The sequence below is a fragment of the Bombyx mori genome, chromosome 11 (assembly GCF_030269925.1).
Source record: "Bombyx mori chromosome 11, ASM3026992v2".
NCBI classification, from domain to species: Eukaryota; Metazoa; Arthropoda; class Insecta; order Lepidoptera; family Bombycidae; genus Bombyx; species Bombyx mori.
The window spans coordinates 4,442,853-4,452,829 of record NC_085117.1 but is presented as its reverse complement, the minus strand read 5'-3'; the positions used below and the strand labels follow the sequence as shown (position 1 = coordinate 4,452,829).

The 9,977-nt window shown below is 34.7% G+C and overlaps 1 long non-coding RNA gene across 1 annotated transcript; it reads right to left on the bottom strand.

Moving 5' to 3' along the window:
* Positions 1–892: 892 nt before the first annotated feature.
* Positions 893–4,707, bottom strand: LOC134199653 (uncharacterized). The gene is made up of 2 exons (XR_009974225.1): positions 4,430–4,707; positions 893–3,557 (listed from the first exon to the last, which is right to left on the bottom strand). It is a non-coding gene; the product is annotated as an uncharacterized LOC134199653 (long non-coding RNA).
* Between the last annotated feature and the right edge of the window lie 5,270 nt (positions 4,708–9,977).

Below are 9,977 nucleotides of genomic sequence, written 5' to 3'. Positions count from 1 at the left end.
ATTTTCCATTGCATAGGAATTATCGAATTAGACCATAGTTTAAAAATATGTAACAGTAACAATAGATTATTATTATTTAACAATTTAAACATTTTATAAGAAATCCAATCTAAACCACATGCTGTATCTTTTCGAGATTTTAAGGCTGCTTTTAACTCTGTAATTGTGAAATAATTTATAAGGAAGGAATTTGATGAATTAATGTTATTAGGATTGAAAGTAGAAAATTTTTGTACTGTATCTGGAGTGTATTTAAGAAGAAAATCATTAATCCATTCACAATTATTAAATGCTGCAGGAGGAGTTATTAAGTTTTCTTAATTGTTTCCAAATGTAATTCATTGGACTTAATCGACACAGTGATGAACTGAACTTTTTCCGACAATCTAAGCGTTCCTGTTTAATAATTCTTTTTTTTAAAGCTTGTAAACGTTTAAAATTTATGAAGGAAAACTGACTAGGTTAAGCTTTGAATTGTGAATATGCCTGTCTGCAATCATTCACAGCTTTGGCACACTTGTCATTCCACCAAACTAATGAGATGGTCTTTTTCTTTTTTGGATCATTTTGCGAATTTTGAAATTTATTCTTTGTGCTTACTTTAATTTCTGACAAAATAATAGCTTTAGTAACTATAGAACAAAACCTATTATAACAGTCCAATATACTTGTATGATCAATCTGAAATCCATTGAGCAATTCATTTACATTTTTCTCATACAAAACCCAATCTACCAGTTTCAGGTTAGCATGCTGAGGAATGTTAGAAGAAAACTGAAGAAAATTAACTGATGAAGACACTGTATACTTAGTTACAGTGGGAAAATGATAACTTCCTAGCGAATCAGAATAAACCTGCCAAGAACAAGATAAAGCCAATGAAGATGTTACCATTGTTAAATCAAGACCATTTATTTGGTCTGAAGACATGCGAACCTGCTGTTGTAGGTTGTCCGTCGTTTTAAAAGCACTAAATCATTATCGTCAATGGTATCCATGATTAATCTGCCCCTAATGTTAGTTCTGCTACAACCCCAAGAAGTATGAAAAGCATTAAAATCGCCAGCAATATTTAATGGTTTTGGAATATCACTCGACAGACTATCAAATTTCCTTTTTTCAAAAATAGGTGTACATTGGCCAGGACTGTTAAAGCTTATTCATGATAACTGTTAATTATAAACTTTAATTATAACGGCTACATTTTGCAGGGAATCATCAAAAAAGGTATTGATTTTCTTGTATTGTATACTATTATGAATTAAAATGGCTACCCCGTTGTGAGAATTGCCACAGCCATTTCTCACAACTGAGTAATTTCTAATATTAAATTTTATGTGAGGTCTTAACCATATTTCTGAAATTAAAGCAATATGTATAACATTTTCATACAGAAATTTTTGTAACTCTAATTGATTGCTTAACAGACTTTGTGCGTTCCACTGCGTGATTTTTAATGTGGGAGATCCTTGATCCATCATTCTTTTTTTGTATAGTTTCCTTATTGCAATCTAAAATTGTTTGTGAATTTATGTTTGTGTTGTCGTTTTTATTTAATGTCATTACTTTTACTAGTGATTCTAATAGTAAAGAAAGAACTTGTTTGTTTGAAATTATAATATTTGTTAAATCCTGTGTATTTTCTGTTTTATTTAAAGATGAAAAATCTTTTTTTTTAAGAATCTCAGAATATGGAGTACTGTAAAATTTGTTTTTATTCTAAGTAAAACATCTTTTGTTTTTCGAATGATTATAGGAAATTTTTATATTAATGAAATCCAGAAATTTTCGAGGTAGATCATCAAGTTGATTCTGGCTACCACAATGGTTTCTGAATATATGTCTGAATAAATAAAAACACACACACAAATACAATTATTACACAATTATACATTATTTGTATTAGTATTATTGAGCTCTTCCACCCATCTAAGCAATAAAAAAAAACTTCATTTAAGTGTATTCAAAATTATTTTAGTTAAATTATTTTATTTATTAATTATCGCTTAAATAATAAATATTCTGGCGAAATATTTCTTATAGCAGGCAACATAAATCGTTCTGCTTCAAGTAATATTACCATCTTTATCCAACTAACGATACGCCGCGTAACTAGTGAACTAGAGTAAGAGAGATGTATATTAATTTAAAATGTTTAATAGTTTCAAAGCTACATCTTCGTCGCATAAAGCGGCTACACTTTTGTGTACGCAAGGTACTGAGGTTTGCTCCTCTAGTTATATTTCAACTCTCTGCTGTAAGCAGCATACTTATCATCCTCTCTGCAATCATCATATTTGTCGGAATAATCTGAATCTGTCGACACAGATTCGGCGTAAGAATCCATAATTTCAGTACTTTTTACCTCATCAGCTTTATGTTTTTTGCGCTTTTGCGCGCCCATTTTTTCAACAAAAATTTACAAGTAACTTACCGAATATACAGCAAGTTATATACGTACACTTATTATAAACAACTTACAGCTATTATTTATATACTAATCAAGACAAATTTACAAATATAAACATTTTTTACAATAAAATATTTTTTGTCGCAAAAACGTTCTGTATCTTCTTTCAGGCCCGCGCACCAAAATCCTTATCATAACGACTACATAATGATTGCCAAGCATTTTTTTAGTTGGAACTAGAAACTTCGAAGTTAGTAATAATGCGTGCTGCATCACCCGTTAAGTATGAAATTAAATGATGAAACTTATGAATTGGAGCAATTCGCTCATTGTTATGAATTAAACTCAAAAAAGTGTCACGTTCCTCAAGCCAACGGAAATATGATGCGTCAAACTTATCAATTTGTATTTGGGGCAATTTAAATCCCAAAACATCATGATGATAGACATTGCACTGAGCTGATGATAGCTGACTAGAGTTAAGATCTTTGTAATTACTTTCGTCATGTTTACTTGCATTATGTTGTTTAATAATGCTTTGTACGGAAGTGATGTTTGAAATAAATAACTGCTCAATGTCATCTCGCTCATCAACCTCGTTTGTGAAATCACTACGATTCAAAACCTATATTTGAGTCGTCAAATCGATTTGACAGTGACTCAAATTTGCTAAGCTCAAGTGTCAATTCAGCAAGTTCAAGAGAATTTAATGTTTCTTTTGAGCTTGTTTGAGTTAAATAGTTCCGAAATTTAGGTATTTAGCCCTTTATGGAGCTACGTTTAGCAAAAAGATCCAGCAAATCTTGAGTCTCTTGCACTAGTTTCACCTCCCATGATAAATAAAAATTATAAGTTTCTAATATATTAAGTAAAAAGTTCGTAAATTAATTTAATAAAATGAAGTAACTGGTAAAAAGAAGCGATAACATAAGCAAAGTTTAGTACTACGGATAATGAAACTATGGAAAAATAGAATAAAATCGGTTTAGTTAATTAATGAATTAAGAAGTTATCTCACGCTCCTCGACTAGACGTGACCTGCACTGTAGTCCGGCCCTGCTGCACTCTCACTCGGAACCCTGGGACACAGCGGGGCTGAACTTGTTTATCGCAGCCAGTAGGTAACGTGCGAAGGCGCACCGTCTGCCTGGAATGTTCGGCGAAATTGTGTGAATTGATTGCAAAAACAATAATGCACAAAGGGATAAAAAAATAATAATAATGAGGCACAGTGGGTATTGAGTTATTTAAAGAACTATCTAGCAGAATTTGTAACTAGCGACAGTACCCGCTTATTGTTAGGTGGCCGTCCGCTTGTCTTCCTTTGTTAGCAATATCTATATATTAATACGTGAAGCAAAAACTTTGTATCCCTTTTTACGAAAATTGCGCGGACGGAGGAGTATGTTTTCCACACTTATAGGGAATATAGAGAAGAAGTGCACAATGCTATTTTTTTTTTTAAATATTGCATAAGACATACATTAAACCAATAAAGAAAACATTACACACACTACATACCATGTATTTGACGCACACACGCATGTATACTATTTATTGTCAAACTTTTGTTCTTGACGTCTGTGGTCAAATTGAGAATAGATTAAACATTGTTTGTCTTTATTAATATCTTTTTATAGAGTAGCCTTGGCGAAAGTGATTATAGAATTATAAAATACAGTCATAATAGTGTGCAAACTTACAATTCCAATTAATACTAGTCAAATTTCGACTACTGCGGGACCTCTAGTAAATATAATTACTTAATGCAGAAAACAATACTAAAATTAAGAAAGACACTTTTTTGGTTTGGATATTTTTATGATGTGGGTAAACCTCACTATGAAAAAACTAAAATGAATTGAAATTATATTGAAAGGATAAAAAACACTGTGTAAAGACAATTAGCACAAGTACAGACTAACCGATTTGGGTAAATAGGAAAAATGTTATTGGAATTTAGGTTGGTGTGATTATATAGACGGGAAAGTAATGGGAAGGGCACTTAGCTGCATTGACCTGGGCTGCGGCTCGATGCTGATTGCTGATTGCTGATCGATGACCGGCGATGGCTACAATGGCTTGAGCTCCAAGATCCCGTGGATACAGTTGAGGACGGCAGCTGGTTTCGACGAATAAGCTTCTGACCGATTTTTCGGCTTGACCATCCGAATGAAAAAATATTCTTTTCCGAAGAATTTTCAAGGTTCTTTTGACGGTCGCCAGATGTTGGATGCTTGGGTTTCTTCAATAAAACTTCCACAATCGATTTTGTGCTTGTGTTTCCTTTATACAGGTTTTTGTTAATTTAATACGTTGCGAACAAGTTAGCTTCGCACGGCCATTAATTGAAGTGTGTAAAAATGGTGCAGGTAAACATAAATAAAATTTTGTACATTGCTCCTTAAAAATTCGTAGGCGTTAACAGGTTGTAAAATAAATGATTTATTTTACTTTCATTTCGTTGTAGGAATTGATTTTTCTGTTTTTTACTTTTTTGATTACCCACCCATCTTAAAGAATTCGTTTTCATTTGAAGAATTCATGTTTATTTTGATCTCATTCATTTTGAAGAACATTGTTTTTAATACCTAGTTCTAAAGTTACTATTATTGGTTATAAAACTAATTTTGTTTGTTTTATGTACAAAAGTTCTAAGCACTGTTGTATGTTTTTAATTTGTATTTTTTTAAGAGGGTTTAAAGTGAAATTAATGACATAACTTGATTTTTATAATTTGCAGTCTCGTCAATAAAGACTGATGTCTGAAACCCCCCTTTAAATGTCGATTTTTTAAATAATTTTATTAAAAGTTCTAAAATATTTTTATGTGTTTTAATACTACGATAAACTTTCCTTTAATCAGTAAAGTCAAACCCTCAATAAATCATGTACATTTTGCAGTATGCACTTCAGGGGGGTGCAACTCTCATACAAAGGAAAAAAACAAAATGTGTGCAATTCACACGTGGTAGAAGTGAAACCCCCTTCGGAACAAGGTGACACTTTACAAAACTTGCATAAGGCCCGTCATGACTTACGCGAGTGTGGTGTTCGCTCACGCGGCCCGCACACACATAGACACCCTCCAATCCCTACAATCCCGCTTTTGCAGGTTAGCTGTCGGGGCTCCGTGGTTCGTGAGGAACGTTGACCTACACGACGACCTGGGCCTCGAATCAATTCGGAAATACATGAAGTCAGCGTCGGAACGATACTTCGATAAGGCTATGCGTCATGATAATCGCCTTATCGTTGCCGCCGCTGACTACTCCCCGAATCCTGATCATGCAGGAGTCAGTCACCGTCGACGCCCTAGACACGTCCTTACGGATCCATCAGATCCAATAACCTTTGCATTAGATGCCTTCAGCTCTAATACTAGGGGCAGGCTTAGGGACCCCGGTAACCGTACTCGTCGAACTCGACAAAGAGGTCGACGTGCAACCTAACCCATGCATCAGCCCGCTGAGTTTCTCGCCGGATCTTCTCAGCGGGTCGCGATTCCGATCCGGTAGTAGATTCATTCGCGAAACAATTGCTCTTGAGTTGTTAGGTCTCCTTCGGAGGCGCTCGGACAGTTGTTAGCAAATCCCACCCCTCTTGGCTGAGCCTTTGCTCGCCCACCTGTCATGGTGAAACTGGAAAGGCCTTCGGGCCACCAGTAAACTTTCAATCATAAAAAAAAAAAAAAAAAGAAGTGAAACCTTCCAAAATTAAAATACAATTATCCTAAACGTCTTAAGTATATGTAAAATTTTGTCATTAGTAAATAATTGTAAGGTAGTGCCCTCTGTGAATTGATATTTTAATTTCACGTATAACTAAATTAAAATTCACTACAAGAGCTTTCATACACACGTTAGTATTAAAAAAATGTGTGCGTGTACTAGTGTACACACGTAAGAAGTGAAACTTGTTTATGGCCTTATTTTTCGAAAAATGATCTACATGCAACTTTCTAGAAATTGGTTAAATAAAGTTAAATTAGATAAAGTTTAAACAAAAGGATTTTATTATCATAGACATGAATACAAAAAAGTTAAATTAGATAAAGTTTAAACAAAAGGATTTTATTATCATAGACATGAATACAAAACAGATGGCGCGTAACGGAAAAAAGTGACGCGTAACCGAAAAATGTGACGGTAAATTTTTTTCCAACGCCGATAAGGAAGTTTCACTTCAAAAATCTCACAGATGGCGCTGTATTAAATAGTATGTATATTTCTGTCTCATTCTTTGCTGGCTTCATCCTACACATTTTTGTATTTGTGTTTCTTACCTGTCGTTTTTTCCGTTGCATCCGGTTTGAAATCACAACGATTCTAAAGAAGTTTTCACTTCAAAAAACATTCAACTTTTTTTTTGTGTGTGAAACTTCTTTATCGGCGTTGGAAAAAAATTTACCGTCACATTTTTCGGTTACGCGTCACATTTTTCCGTTACGCGCCATCTTTTTCTTGCCCCTACCACGGTTGGTTCAGACGAAGAGTACTTTCACTTTCTCCAACGGAGTAGGGATAGCATTAATGTTTCACTTCTTACGTGTGTACACTAGTACACGCACACATTTTTTTTTTTTATTGCTTAGATGGGTGGACGAGCTCACAGCCCACCTGGTGTTAAGTGGTTACTGGAGCCCATAGACATTCACAACGTAAATGCGCCACCCACCTTATGTCCCCACCACCCCCACCCCACCTTATACCCAACTAGCGTCATCTTACTCCTGCGGCGACGTCATTTTTGAAACGTTTAGGCATTAATGATCTAATAAACTCACTAGACGGCAGATATGAGTTTTGACTCAATAAAAAATGCTAGGGTTGGTACAAGTTGGAATTATTCGGAAACAAAAAAAAATTATGTTAGAAACATAAACAGTACTTATCAATAATTTTTATTTTTAACAAAAATCCAACATGTCTTGTGTTACATTAAATGATATTTCTGTTAGGAAAATAAACAGTATCATGGAATAAACTGCTACTAAAACCAAATTTTTATTTTTTTTTATTTTGGATTGGCAATAGGCCTGTGTCGGTCAATCGTTTTCCATGACCCGGGTCGATCGTGACCCATTCGTATAGTGTTCGGGTTATAAAGATTCGATCATTAACACGTTAACAGTCCCTATACAAGCGTTCCGAAACACGCCATATGTCCAAGTGTGATTATATATTTTTTAGCCATTATTAGATGTCCACCTATCGGCTGATGCATTAAAAGTAACAAAATATGGTCGTTGACCCCGGATATACCCGTGTACAGCGGGCGGTACACGGACTTATGAATTAAATTACCGGGTACCTTTAACGTGTACCACAGGCTCATGAGTGTTCCAGTAGACGTATGTATGGTTAGGTTATTACCATATCGATGGTTCACTTCCGCGGCAGACTACTTTTCCGCCAATACATACCCTCAAACACATAAATATAACATGAAGATCTGTAAACTATGGTCTACAGAACACTTGGGGATACCAAATTTACAATGGTCAAAATGTGCAAGTTTTTACCTCCGGAAGTATAGTAGTAACATTGGCAGAAGGTTTACTTGATGAAGGTCGCTGCATGATAACTGACAACTACTACACGAGCGACCCTTTGACAGAATTTATGCTTTCTCACAATACAGACCTCTGTGGCACAGTCAATAAAAAGAGAAGCGGTTTACCAAAAGAGAGAAGGAGAGAAAAGCATTCTAGCAGCACATGAAACGTTCAAGCTCAAATTACGCCGCTAAGAAAGACACATTTTTTTGAGTTTTTGGGCAAGAAAGAATCTCGATTCATCCAAAGACGATGCGTGGGATGCTGCCAAAACCTCCTTGATGAAAGTCGACTTGCTCCATATGCACAGGCCAAAGCCAAAAGGGTATCAACGCAATGTAAAATTTGCAAAAAAGCATATTGCGTTCTTTGTTTTTCTAAACTTTTAGTTACCCAATTAAAATTTGTGTCTTTTTTTCTAAGTTTTTTTATGTCGTGTTGCTATACTAAGAATTTTAAAAAAATAGGACATCTTTTCGACTATTTTCATTTATTAGATCCTTGGCCACAAGTCCACAAAGAAAACACTAACTAATTTGACAAGTCCGTGGATCTAGGCCCCGTAGAGAAACACATCGGCTCGTGTACCTCATAGGGTACACGAACTCGGCGGAACCGCTCACCGTGTACCACATACGTAACACCGGACTGTTAACGTGTTAAGCTCTTCTTAAATATTTATCCAATACCATGGGTGAACTTTAAAGTTATAGGTACTATAATGAAGTGAAATTGTGACCTTACTACGGGCTCATAAGGACTCGCATCCAGGGCCGTAAAACAATATAAAAAAAAATGTGTGCGTGTACTAGTGTACACACGTAAGAAGTGAAACTTGTTTATGGCCTTATTTTTCGAAAAATGATCTACATGCAACTTTCTAGAAATTGGTTAAATAAAGTTAAATTAGATAAAGTTTAAACAAAAGGATTTTATTATCATAGACATGAATACAAATAATACAATTATTTCACTTTACCTTTTTGCTACTAAGATTATTACAGCATTTTAATAATACATCTCTTTGATATCATAATACCCTGGTACTTTTCTTCCTATAAATTAATAATAATAGCACGGTCCACGTGGTGTTAAATGGGGTTCCTGAGGTTCGTGAAGTTTGACCCACCTTGAGACATGAGGTCGATTTCTCAAATCCGAAACCATGCTTCAGAACATATCGCCGTTAATTATTAATAAATCTCTTTGCTATCATAATACCCTGGTACTTTTCTTCCTATTATTTTACGTAATAACAGTAATAAATAGCACGGTCCACGTGATATTATTAAGTGGGCTCCCTGAGATTATTGGAATTACAAAATGATTTCCGTAATCCACCTGGAGACATGAGGTCAATTTCTCAAATCGGAATCCATACTTCAGAACATACAGCCGTTAATTAATAAAGAAGGCTGTACGTCAGAGTAAAGTTATAATAATACATCTCTTTGATATCATAATACCCTGGTACTTTTCTTCCTATTATTTTACGTAATAACAATAATAGCACGGTCCACGTGATATTAAGTGGGTTACCTGGGATTATTGCAATTACAAAATGTATTCCGTGACCCACCTTGAGACATGAGGTCGGTTTCTCAAATGCGCATCCATACTTCAGAACATACAGCCGTTAATTAAAAGATGGCGCGTAACGGAAAAATGTGACGCGTAACCGAAAAATGTGACGGTAAATTTTTTTCCAACGCCGATAAGGAAGTTTCACTTCAAAAAACTACATCCGCCCTAAAAGTTTTTTTTTAGGGGATTTTATGACCTGGTAACTGAGACCTTTAAGTCATGTCTTATTTTAATTTATATTCATATTTTTATGAAAAATGATATTATGGAGTGAAATGAAATGAAGATGATTAATTTAAAACATTAATCAACTGGGATGAAATTAAATGAAACGAAATGAGATGATATGGGATGAAATATAATCTCAGTAAAATGGTGGTCATTTACTAAGATTTTTTTAGTGGACTTTTTGGAGGATCCCGAGAA